Genomic DNA, 13,376 nt, shown 5'->3' with positions numbered 1-13,376 from the left:
TTCACTGGTATCTGCCGCCACTTTCAGCTTCTCCATTCAATTTTCCTCACACTAATTACAGCGTGGAAATGAGCGAATGAAGCCCAGTGCAGGAACTAACATGGCAACTGCATGGGCAAGAAAGTGAAACGGCGAAAACTAGTGGGCTTGGTTTGGTTTGTTTTCTAAAGAATTATGAGGTTCTAAAATGTACTATAAGAAACTGTGGCTTCTGTTTAAAAGGCAGGTACCCTACCAAACAGAGGTAGTTTTAAACCCCAAGGCCTCTCAGTTCCCACTCAGTGTGCTTAGTAACCAGCCTAGAACTAAGTTGGGTGGCTTGCTCCAAAAATCTAAGGTCATCCTCTAAGTATGTTTAAATGATGAACACCCTAATTTATAGATAGAGAAATGAAGCCAGGTTTTCAAACCCCACGAGACCTTCTTCAGTCCAGCCTGTTCCACTGCCAGGACGTTAGGGCTGAGAGAGTACTGCATACAGCCATATATATACACACATTTTAAGTGACTGGTTTTTAGACTAGGCTATTAAAACCTAGAAAGAAATCTTAAAATCCCTCAACAGATGCTTATTAAATGGTATTTAATATAAAAAAAATTGTTCAATCTTTTTCTTCTGTAAATGATAGGCTTAAACCCTGTAAGTCTCCAAGAAAACCATTCTTCAACTGTGATTAAAAAAAAAAAAAAAAAAAAAGTCCAGAAATTCAGAGCCGAAGACATTCAGAACTAAAGTTAAAAGCTCGGAAGGAAGGGGAGAAAAAGTGTTCTTGACTGGGGAGAAAGCAGCGGAGTCTCTCAAGTTAGGACTCTGAAAGCGGGATGGATTAGGAAGCACAAAGTAGAAAGTGTTAGAGGCCAAGAGATCGTGAGGCTGAGGTTGACAGAGGAACCCCACAGGATCAGGGAAACGAGAGGGAAACCCAGAGAAGATCCTGGAGGGATGACAAAGAAGCACAGGAAAACGGAGTTCTGACTAGGAGCCTAGAGGTACCCAAGCTTCTGGTGGAGCCAAAGGGACCTGCAAGTGCAAAGCGTGGAGAGAAGCCCGGTAGGCAAAGAGCGAAGCGGGTTCCCCGCCTCGCCGTTTTGGTGCAGATCCCAACTCCTAGTCGCGCAGAAGGCGGGGAAGATCGTGGAGCCCCCGAGACTTCAGAATCCTGCCTCACCTTGTTTGCCGATTCCCTGCACCCAGCCGCTCCTCCGAGAGCAGCTGCGCTCAGAGGCCAAAGAGGGAGGCGCACAGCGCAGCCCGGGTCCCCTCCTGCTGCGAGGCACAGGCGCCCGCACCACTGCTCCCCTGGTCACCCTAGCCACTTGGCCCAGTCTTCAGGCAGTGGGAGATTGCTTACCCTAACCCGAACGCCGCTCCAGTTATTTGCCAAAGTCCCTGTTCCAAGCTGCCTGGGAATGGGAGCTGAGCTGCTGCGGCCGCAGCGGCAGAGCCTCCGCCTGACCTCACCAGGGGGTGGGGGATAAGGGAGGGGACCCGGAGCCCAGCTGGGGAGGGGAGGGGACGGAGAATGGTGGGAGGGGAGCGTGTGGGCGGGGGAAACATGGCGGCAGGGGTGGCCCTGGCGGCGCCTGCGCGGAGGCTGGGGCTAGGACAGTGTGTGGGGTCCGAGTTGAACACTCGGCCAAAGAGAGGCAAGGCTGGGCCCGGAAGCAGGATGACTGCCAAGTGGCCCTGGAGCCTTTGGAAGCAGGACACTTGGGTGTGAGCCCACATGGCTTCTAGTGTCCAGGAGGCAGAAGTGAAAACTGTCAAGTATCAAGGGACAGCAGTGCATAGACTTCTCCAAAGAAGTCACCAAGTACATCCTGCCAGCCATAACTTCAGCTTCTACAAAGTCACTCCAGAGACCAAGCAAAGGGGATTTTGAGCAAAAGGTGCCTCATCACCTCAGTGGCTCCCAAACTCCAAAATAAACCTGATCCAGGTTCATACACCTAAGAGTTCATAACTCTTATAATGGTCTGGAATGAGTAGTTCATGTCTCCTTCCTATCAGAATACAAAACATTAAGAAAGAGGAAGAACAACTACAAACACAGCAGTTAACACTTTACTGAGTGTCAACTATCACCAGCACTGTGCTATGAAATCACTGTACTCTGGGAGCAAGTACATGAAGATTAAGCATGTTGCCCAAGTTACTACGAACTAGTAAAGAGTAAAGCCGAACCCAGGATGGCTGGGATTCTGGCACCCAAATTTTTCACTTCTCTGCTGAGACTGCTCTTGTAAATTCAAAAAAAAAGAAAGAAAAAAAGAAAAAAAAAAAGTCAACTCAGCCTCCCTGCCTGTTTCTCATTAATCATTTGCCTTCCTGACAGTTGAAGCTTCAGGTCACCTTCTTATATTTCTTCCTTCACCATTTCCATCTATCATTCTAGTCTTCATTATTTCTACTTAAAGTTCTAGTTTCAGGCAGGTATGGTGGCTCAGCAGTTAAGGCATCTGCTACCAAATTTGATCCAGAGTTTGATCCCCAGGACTCACAGTCTCATGTGGTAGAAAGAGAGAACTACCTCATTATTTATTATTATTATTATTATTATTATTATTATTATTATTATTATTTTACAATACAGCTTTGTACCCATCCAGTCTGCCCTCCCACAGTTCTTCATCCCATTCCTCCTCCCCCCTGTCTCTGAGAGAATGCTCTCCCACCACCAGGCCTTCCCCTTCCTGGGGCCTCAAGTCACTCTTTAGATGTATCTTCTCCCACTGAGGCCAAATCAGGCAGTCCTCTGCTGTAAATGTGTCGGGGTCAGGGCTCTGACTAGCTCCTGCATGTTGCCTGGTTGGTGGCTCAGTGTCTGGCAACTCCCAGGGGTCCAAGTTAGTTGAGACTGCTGGTCTTCCTATGGGGTCACCCTCGTCTTCAGCTTCTTCCATCCTTCTCCTAATTCAACCATAGGGGTTCCCAACTTCAGTCCAATGGTTGGTTGTTTAAGTATCTGAGTCTGTCTCAGTCTGCTGCTGGTTGGGCCTCTTAGCCTAGCCATGCTAGGCTCCTGTCTGTAAGTACACCATAGCATCAGTAATAGTGTCAGGCTTTGGTGCCTCCCTATGAAATGGATCCCAAGTTGGACTGGTCACTGGACCACCTTTCTCTCAGGAGACAGGAACAATTCTGAGTCAGAAACTTTGGCTGTGTGTGGGCAACCCCATCCTTCCACTTGAGGCTCAGTCTATCTACTGGAGGTAGATGCTTTTCAAGTTCCCTCTCCCCACTCTTGGGCATTTCATTGAGTCCTGGGAGTGTCTCACCTCCCAGGTCTCTGGTACTTTCTAGAGGGTCTCCCCACCTCCCACCCCCTGAGGCTGCTTATTTCCATTCACTCTGCTGACCCTCCGGGCTTCTCTCCTGTTCCCCACCACTACCCCATACCTGATCCTCTTCCCCTTTCCTGACCCACTCCTTCCACCTAGGTCCCCTCCCTCTGCCTCCCATGATTATTTTCTTCCCCCTTGTAAGTGAAATTGTAACTTATGAGAATTAACTCATAAGTTGTCCTTTAACCTCCACACGTGCTTTACAGTGTCACATGAGCAACTGCACTCTCACAAATGTACAAATGCATACACAATAAGTTATTTATTTGTTCATTTATTTATTTTTATTTCTAGTCCCTTCATTGAAAAATACCAGAGCCTTCTTAGCAACCAATCAAATTCATCACTGTGGGACTTCCCCCTATTTTTGAGAGAGTGATGAGAGTAGGGGCTGTAATGATGTGTGTTTCCCAATATTTCATTTTGCTATCAGTAATCTTTTCTAGGGTCTGAAATCTCAATATTGCTATCTTTGTGCTTTATGTTCCATACACTGAAATCCAAATAGTGATAGGTTGTAAGCAAATTGAGGAATAACAAGATACTGAAAAGCTTACTAGAACTAAAGACAGCCCTACCATAATAATCAAACTAAAACCATGATAATAACAAAATACACATGTGATAAGCATTATTACTTTTGATAATGTACTCAAACCAGTTCACCTGTGTCAACAGGGATGCACCCACTGGCTTTTCCTCTATGCTTATTCAAAGATTATTGTATATGTAACCACAAAGTTAATACCTATTAGCAAAACAACACCTAATTTGCCAACGACTAGAGTTACTGAAGCCTCTCCCAGAAGTTCAGAGAGTGTGAAATATTTTACAAACTTAAGGAGACAAATGCATTTGATTATTCTGATTCATCAATTGGAAGAGGCAATGCATTTGATGACTCTATATACATTTTTGACAGTTTGTAAAAAATGAGCAAATGATAATCTTGCTAGTTGCTCGTATTATCTCTAGCTAAATTGAAAAAGGAGAAGATTGAGCTCAGTGATAAAAATTAACCACCTTCTAGCATCCCAGAATATGGTGAAGGACAACAATGAACTCAGTGATAAAACTGACCAACTCTAGATGTACAGTAACAGTCTAAAGGTTTCTAAGTGTGTCCTAGAAGAGAACCCTTTCTCCAGAAACCACAGAGTTCAAGATTCACAAAATCAGACAGAAACCCTAATTATAAGGTTGGCTGAATTACAGTGAAAATTTAAGTCCCAGCCTCAGAGCCTGTTGGTGTTAAAGTAAGGTATTAATTGGCAAAGAAAGGGATCATGTAACTTGGGATGAAGATGTATAGCAGAACCCTAATAAAGCTGAGAACTTTGAACTCAGAAACTCAAGGCTTTGTCTCACCTGAGGAAGTAATCTCTCCACCCTAGGCAGAGAATGTACCCAAACTGGACTCCAGGACTTTTCAACCTTGAGGAAGGAAATTCCTCCTTCATTGTCTGCCAAACCAGCAATGACTTTCTCGAAGGACATTCCAGGCAAGACAATACTGAAGTCCCTCAGGGCCCACCTTTAGTTGCCTCTAGATCTATCACCAGATTAAAGGTTAAATAGGCTCCTAGAGGGGAGACAGAAAGTGTAGTCCATGAGGAGGTGCACTATACTGCTTAAGAGCTTAATGAGTTTGCTAATTCATTCAAGCAGAACTCTGGGGAATGTGTGTGAGAATGGAATTGAAGGGTGTTGGGATAATGGTGGAAGGAACATAATAATGGATCAGTCGGAGTTTGTTAATATAGTCCTCTGAGTGGAAAGTCTAGGTTTAATATAGAAACTTGCACAGTTAAGGAAGGCGGGAGGGTGTTCAAAGTTTGTTTGAATGATTGGCTAAAACATTTGTCAAACAATGGCCTTTTGAAAAGGAGTTAAAGATGTGTGATATCCTTTGGCTTAATGTTGATGATTTTACAGCTCAGGGAAATTGCAATGCTAGAGTGGGTATGAGGTATAAAACCTAATCCTGTGTAATGGGAAGGCCCAGAAGACATGACCTTCACTAATCCTATAAGACACAAAATTGTTAGGAGGACATGAGCACATCTGAAGAGCTGGGTTGGAGACTCTGATGATCAGTTGGATAAGTTAAATGCAGTGGGTTTGATTTGATTAGGACCTGAAGTAGTAGGGGCACTGAATCCAAAGGCAAGATGATCACAGTTATCATAATGGGCAGCATAGACAAAGCAATGTCCATAATGGTCAGCACAGACAAAAGTAGTTTTATGATGGGTGGCATGACTTATATTTGGTTCTGGCTAATCAATCATGGTGTTTCTAGGCAAGAAACAGATAAGAGGCCTACTATATTTTTGTTTGATCTGTACAAGTGGAAAATTTTTCAGAAAAATTAAACAAAGGCTGCATTCAATCATGACAAAAGTGAATCTCAGCCTGTGAACCAATTTATAGACTTGAGCCAGGTTGCAGACCCAGAAACCCTTGAATGAAAGGATAGCCAGGTTTTCCTTTGTTCACACAGAAGTTGTATGTGGATATCTTTAACAGATGTTTTTTGGGTAGGTAAAATTGGAAACAATCCAAATATCCATCAATAAGTGATCAATACATTGACAATACATGCCCTGCAATACTTACTCACCAAATAAAGGAAGTGAACAAAATAGAGTATAAAACCCAGAGCAATCTGTATGCATGAATCTCAAAATAATTATCCAGACACTACAGAGTATGCTGTGTCATTCTAATTATATAAAATTCTAGGAAATTAAAATGCATCTACAGTGATGAGTGGTTGTCTTTGGATAAGACCAAGTAGCAGAAAAGACAAAAAGGACAAAAAAGATAAAGAAATGTTTAGTGATAACATGAATGTTCCTTAAGGTTTTACAAAAACTGTTTTACATTGCATGCATATGCCAATATTTAACCAAATTGTATACTTGAAATATTTATGCCATTACCCCATGATTATACTATTGAGCAATCAGTCATGTACCTTTAAAACTTGCACTTTCTCTATTGTGTTTTCTTTCTGTGGAAAATAGAAAGACAAGTATACAATATATAGTATATGCTCGGGAGTGGTTTGGAATCAGGGACTGGACACTGAAGGGACTATCTCCATTTTGTTTTTGCATATTATCACATAAGGTATTTTTTTTTAATTCTTTAATCTTTTTTTTTTTTTTTTTACAATACAGTCATTATCTCCCTCCCAGTCCATCATCCTCTGACTGTTCCTCATCTCATACCTCCTCACCAGTCTCCAAGAGGATGTTCCCACCCACTACCCTCCACCTCACTAGACCTCTCCACTCCCTGGGGCCTCAAGTTTCTTGAGGGTTAGATGTGTCTAGTCTCATTGAGGCCAGACCAGGCAGTCCTCTGATGTGTATGTGTTGGGGACCTCGGACAGCTTGTATATGCTTCCTGATTGGCAGCTCAGTGTCTGAGAGATCTCAGAGGTCCAGGTTAGTTGAGAGTGCTGATCTTCCTATGGGGTCGCCTTCCTCCTCATCTTCTTCCAGCTTTCCCCAAATTCAACCACAGGGGTCCCTGACTTCAGTCCATTGGTTGGGTGTAAGGTTCTGTGTCTACCATGGTCAGCTGCTTGTTAGGCCTCTTAGACGGCAGCCATGTTAGGCTCCTGTCTGTAATAGTGTTATGCTTTGGATCCTCCCCTTGAGCTGGATCCAATTTGAGCCTGTTGCTGTACTTCCTTTCCCTCAGGCTCTTCTCCAGTTTTGTCCATGCAGTTCTTTTAGACAGGAACAATTCTGGGTCAGAGATTTTTTTTTTTTTTTTTTTGGTTTTTCGAGACAGGGTTTCTCTGTGTAGCCCTGGCTGTCCTGGCACTCACTTTGTAGACCAGGCTGGCCTCGAACTCAGAAATCCGCCTGCCTCTGCCTCCCGAGTGCTGGGATTAAAGGCATGCGCCACCACGCCCGGCGGGTCAGAGATTTTTGACTGTGGGATGGCAACCCTATCCCTCCACTTGATGCCCCGGAGGTGGCATCTCTACTCATTTCTACTGGAGGTGGCACATAAGGTATTTTCCTATTCTGTTACAGATTAGGATTTTATATGTTTTAGGATGACGAAAAAGTTAGTCACAAATTTTTAGATTATATCTACTCTATGAAGAGACTAGTCAGAAAAAGGCTAGGATATCTTGTGTGTGCATATGGAAGTGGCTTTGTGTATGTGCATGTGTGCATGTGAATTCTGGGTGGCAGATACACACAATTTTTCCCAGTAATAAAGGGAAAAGTTTTGTTAGATATTAATCCAATCTCCATCACTCAATATCTCTACCACTCAGGACCTTATATCTCTTTTTGCATATCTGTAGCAGTTTTAGAATTGTGATCTAATGGGATTCTCCTGGAGGTTAAATAATTTATTCCACTTAACCAGACACAGCAGAATGCACCTGTAGTCCCAGTTTCTCATCAGACTAAAGAAGGGAAATCACCTCAACACCCAAAATTACAGCATCATGCAAACATTCAATCCTTTTTTTTAAAAAAAAAAGTTCAGGTTAACAATTGATTATATTTCAGAGCACATATGACTGTCTAGAAGGGTGATTCAAGTCTAATGACAACTTCCTTCATCAAGACATTACAAACATGAGCAGGACTTTCTTTCTTTTTCCTTTTGTTCTGCTTTCTTTTGATTTCTTTTGGATGTTTTGTTTTTGTTTTTGAAACAGGGTCTCACTATATAGCCCTGGTTCTGTAGACCTAGCTGGCCTCAGACTCTGAGATCTGCATGCCTCTGTCTCCTTAGTGCTGGGCTTAAACTACTGCCAAGCTTTGCAGGCATTTCTTCTTATGGGTCTAGTTCTTCTCACTACATAATCAGCTTCCTAGGCCAGGGATGATGATTTACTTTCTGTCTGGCAAAATGTGTCACATAGATTGACAAACTGTGTCCACAAGGATCAGTAATCCCTATTGTAAACAAACTAGACCCCTCTCCAAAGAAGACTGTTACAAAACAAATAAACATCCTAAGTCTCTTCTTATTTATTTCTAACATTTAAGACAAGGCCTACTTTACAAAATGACCAGAAAACTGTTCAATTCTATTAGTCAAGAAAACGTACAAAGTAAGAACGTACCACTCTACAGTATCTCCTTTAGTATCAACTCAGAACATTGTTTTACTTCTTTCTTTGCCATGCTAATGATTGAATCAGGCCTTTTGTGCATGCAAGGCAGGCCTGGCACCATTGAGTTAGACCCCTAACTCCTAACTATTTTGTTTAAATACTTCCATTTACACTATTCCACCCTGGCAAGTAAGCTCGGTTAACCACTAATTGATTTGCACAAATCATTTACCTCCATTATCTGTTTCCTAATCCATAAAATAAAACAAGGTAACACTCATTACTCATCTTTCCACAGGGTAGTTGTGATAGTGAGCTAGTTGAGACTGAAAGTGCTACAGGGTCATTCATTCATTCATTCATTCATTCATTAATAGACTGAAGACCAAACACTGGGGTATGTGTTAGGTAAGCAATCTACCATGGATCTACACATGGAAAACAATTCTGCAAGGTACTTTTGATGAAGTTTGCCTGGCTAAATTCTTGGTGATTCCATAGGAACTTTGTTTATGAGCAACTTGAGCTTTCAGGATTTTTTATTCTAACTTTCTTCTGATTTAATACTACATTTCATTCCCATGCCTTGCCTAGAGATCTCAGGAAGAAAATAAGCAGAAGGGACTTTATTAAAAACAGTAGGCCTAGATTTATAACTATAGTATTGCTAGGGATCTGCTTCTGGAAATTGTGGGATATTTGAAAAGCATGGGATCAGGGTTGTTTGTCCAACGTGCCACTCTCAACACACTATCCATCACACCTACAGATGATGACCTAATTCAGTAACCAGTTCTATCAAAACTCAAACACTCCCTACCCAACATTAATGACTGCTTATGGTCACTTAAAAGCAGAGAACTTGTTAGCTTTCTCTTCTGACTGCCCTCAGCCTTTGTTTACACACACAAAATAAAGACTAGATCAGCACTAACAAGAATAAATATATGAGCCACAGATATCAGCTCCAGGTAACTTTCTAGTAGCTATATGTTTAAAGATTAGAGGGCTGTGATATAGCTCCAGTCATAGAGTACCTGCCTAATATATTGGAAGCCTTAAGATAAACTCCCACTCCTGCAAAGTTAATGATTAGGACTTCGTATACTAAAAAATTAAACATTAAAAATTAAAATATCCCAGAATTAAGCTAATCAAAGAAGTGAAAAAACTCATGAAATAAAAACTTTAAGACTCCTAATAAGGAAATTGAAGAAGATATTAGAAGATGGAAACACTTGTGAAAACAGCAGTCCTACTGTACTGGCTAGTTTTGTGTCAACTTGACACAGCTGGAGTTATCACAGAGAAAGGAGCTTCAGTTGAGGAAATGCCTCCATGAGATGCAACTGTAAGGCATTTTCTCAATTAGTGATCAAGGGGGAAAGGCCCCTTGTGGGTGGGACCATCTCTGGGCTGGTAGTCTTGGTTTTATAAGAGAGCAGGCTGAGTAAGCCAGGGCTAGCAAGCCAGGAAGGAACAACCCCCCATAGCCTCTGCATCTGCTCCTGCTTCCTGACCTGCTTGAGTTCCAGTCCTGACTTCCTTGGTGATGAACAGCAGTGTGGAAGTGTAAGCTGAATAAATCCTTTCCTCCCCAATTTGCTTCTTGGTCATGATATTTTTGCAGGAATAGAAACCCTGACTAAGACAAATTGGTACCAGCATAGTGGGGTATTCCTGTGACAACCTGACCATGTTTTGGGGAGGACTGTGGAAGAGCTTTGGAACTTTGGGCCAGAAGATCCATTCGCTGTTAAGAACTCTGTGAGATGTTGTGTAGGAGCTTGGAAGATAATGTTGAGAACAGTGCAGAAAAGTGGAGGCCTGGCTTGTGAAATTTCAGAGGGAAAATTAAAGACTCTTTTCAGGGCCATTGCTATTTTGGATTGTGAAGATTCTGTGGTTCTGGTTAGCTGGGGCTGAAGAATCAGCTGTGATTAACAAGATTCCAGAACTACTAAAGTAATACCTTTGCATTACTGGGACTATTGATACTGGTTAGCTGGAGCTAAGAAATTAGAGGTGATTAAGAAGAGACCAGCATCCCTGAGGTGAAATCATCTGGGAAGTGCTTTCTGAGAGCACAGAGGCATTGTTCCAGAGATCGCCAAGGTTGTACCTTGTGCTGTGGATGGACTTAATAATGTTACCAGGTGGTGCTGGTCTTGAAGGCATGAAGGGGTCACACAAAGCAGCTGAGGCTGTGAGAGGCCATGGAAGGCCATTAGAAAAGGTGCAGCCTCAGTTGCAATTGATGGCCAAGGACTGAAGGGGTCATGCAGTGTTTTGGAGATGCCAGTACCATGAGATGACGACCAAGAGCAGCAGCAGTGGATTACAGGCATCTCGAGCCTAGAGGACCACACGTGTGCTACAAAGGGCATGGGTGGAGAAGTGACCCAAGCCCTTGGAGGAGCCCAGAAGATTGTGAGTTGGACCCCAGATATTGGATGGTTGGAGATTGATTTTAGATTTTGATTGTGGCTGTGCCCCAATATTTTTCCCTCTTGAAGGACATTTTTTTTTAGTGAAGCCCACAGTTAAGAGAAGAATTTTTAAAGACTGTAGGGCTTTTAAAGTTATTTAGATCTCGGGGATGAATAAGAAACTAAGGGTTGAGGCTTACCAGTGATGTGTTTGTGTGTCAAGTTGACAAGGGGTCAATTGTGCTGGCTAGTTTTGTGTCAACTTGACACAGCTGGGATTATCACAGAGAAAGGAGCTTCAGTTGAGGAAATGCCTCCAAGGAGGCTGGTTCCGTTCAGAGACATCCAGGACAGTTAAGAAAAGAAAACCAGATGCTCAGAGGCAAGTACAAGATCATAAGCAACAGAACCCAATGCAATTTGGCACCATCAGAACCCAGTTCTCCCACCACAGCAAGCCTTGTCTACCCTCACACACATGAGAAACGAGATAATGAACTAAAATCCCATCTCATAAAGATGAAAAAGACCTTTAAGGGGGATATAAAGAATTCTCTTAAATAGATGAAAACACATGCAAACAGGTAGAAGCCCTTAAAGAGGAAACAAATAAACCCCTTAGAGAAATACAGGAAAATACAATCAAGCAGGTAAATGAACTGAACAATATGGTCCAAGAACTAAAAATGGAAATAGAAACAAAAAAAAACTACAAAGAAAGGCATCCAGAGAAATGGACAACTTAGAAAAGAGATCAGGATGCAAGCAACAACAACAGAATATGAGAGATAGAAGAGAGAATTTCAGGCATAGAAGATACCATAGAAAATATTGACACATCGGTCAAAGAATATACAAGTGTAAAAAGTTCCTAATCCAAAATATCAAGGAAATTCAGGACACAATAAAAATATCAAACCTAAGAATAATAGTAATAGAAGAGGGGGATCTCAGATCAAAAGGCCAGAAAACATTACAAAATCATGGAAGAAAATTTCCCTAACCTAAAGAAAGAGATGTCCATAAATATAGAAGAAGCCTACAGAACACCAAATAGATCTGACCAGAAAAGAGAATCCTCTTGTCACATATTAATCAAAACACTAAATGCACAAAACAAAGAAAGAATATTAAAAGCTATAAATGAAAAATGCCAAATGACATATACAGGCAGACCTATCACAATTACACCAGATATCTCAACTGAGACTCTAAAAGCCAGAAAATCCTGGACAAATGTCATTCAAACCCTAAGAGTATACAAATGCCAGCCCAGGATACTACTATACCCAGCAAAACTCTAAATTATTATGGATGGAGAAACCAATATATTCCATGACAAAACCAAAGGAAATTCAAGAAATCTTCAGAACCTACTATAAAAGCCCATTTTCAACAAAACTGGAAAATCTAGATGAAATGGATGATTTTCTATCAGATACAACATACCAATGTTAAATCAAGATCAGGTAAACCATCTCAACCGTCTCATAACCCCTAAGGAAATAGAAAACGTCACCCAAACCTCAAAACCAAAAAAGCCCAGGGCCAGTTTTAGTGCAAAATTCTACCAGACCTTCAAATAAAACCTAATACCAATACTCCTCAAACCATTCCACAAAATAAAAACAGAAGGAACACTACCTAACTCATTATATGAAGTCACAGCTACTCTGATACCTAAACCACACAAAGTCCCAACAAAGAAAGAGAACTTCAGAACAGTCTCACTTGTGAATATCAATGCAAACATACTCAATAAAGTTCTTACAAATTGAATCCAAGAACACATCAAAACCATTGTTCACCATGGTGAAGAAGTCTTCATCCCAGGGATGCAGAGATGGTTCAATATATGAAAATTCCATCAGTATAATATACTATATAAACAAACTCAAGGGAAAAAATACGAGATAATTTCAGCAGATGCTGAAAAAGCCTTCAAAAATACAACATACCTTCATGTTAAAAGTCCTGGAGATATCAGGAATTCATAGCACATACATAAACATAATAAAAGCAATATATAAACATCCAACAGCCAAAGGAAATTAAATGGAGAAAAACTAGTAGCAATCCTACTAAAATCAGGGACAAGTTGCCCACTCTCTACTTTCTATCTATTCAATATAGTACTTGAAGTTCTAGCTGGACCAAGGGTATAGAAATTAGAAAGGAAGAAGTCAAAATATCACTGTTTGCAGGTGATATGTTTGTATATAATTGACACCCAAAATTCCACCAGAGAATGACTGCAACTGATAAATAACTTAAGTGACAGGATATAAAATTAGAAGAAAAGACATGCATGGTATGTATTCACTGATAAGTGGATATTAGCTACAAAGTACAGAGTACTAAGGATACAACCAAGAGCCCAGAAGAAGTGTAACAAGCAAAAATATCCAAGTGAGGAGGCTTCAATCCCACTTAGAAGGGGGAAGGAAATAATCATGGGAGGTAGAGGGAGGGACTTGGATGGGAGAGGGGAGGGGAAGGGG

The 13,376-nt window shown here is 41.6% G+C and overlaps 1 protein-coding gene across 2 annotated transcripts in view; it reads right to left on the bottom strand.

The window, feature by feature from the left end:
- Positions 1 to 1,533, bottom strand: part of Klhl13 (kelch like family member 13) — a 160,216-nt gene extending 158,683 nt beyond the window's left edge. For both annotated transcript variants that reach the window (XM_085838235.1, XM_085838239.1), the window contains exon 1: positions 1,353 to 1,533. The gene's annotated coding sequence lies outside the window, so the exon portion shown is untranslated. The remainder of the gene's footprint in view (positions 1 to 1,352) is intronic.
- Positions 1,534 to 13,376: the final 11,843 nt, after the last annotated feature.

This window comes from Mus caroli, unplaced genomic scaffold, assembly GCF_978045245.1.
Source record: "Mus caroli unplaced genomic scaffold, Mus_caroli_1 scaffold_5, whole genome shotgun sequence".
Taxonomy (NCBI): domain Eukaryota; kingdom Metazoa; phylum Chordata; class Mammalia; order Rodentia; family Muridae; genus Mus; species Mus caroli.
The sequence above is the reverse complement of the archived record's forward strand: the minus strand, read 5'-3'. Positions and strand labels throughout refer to the sequence as shown.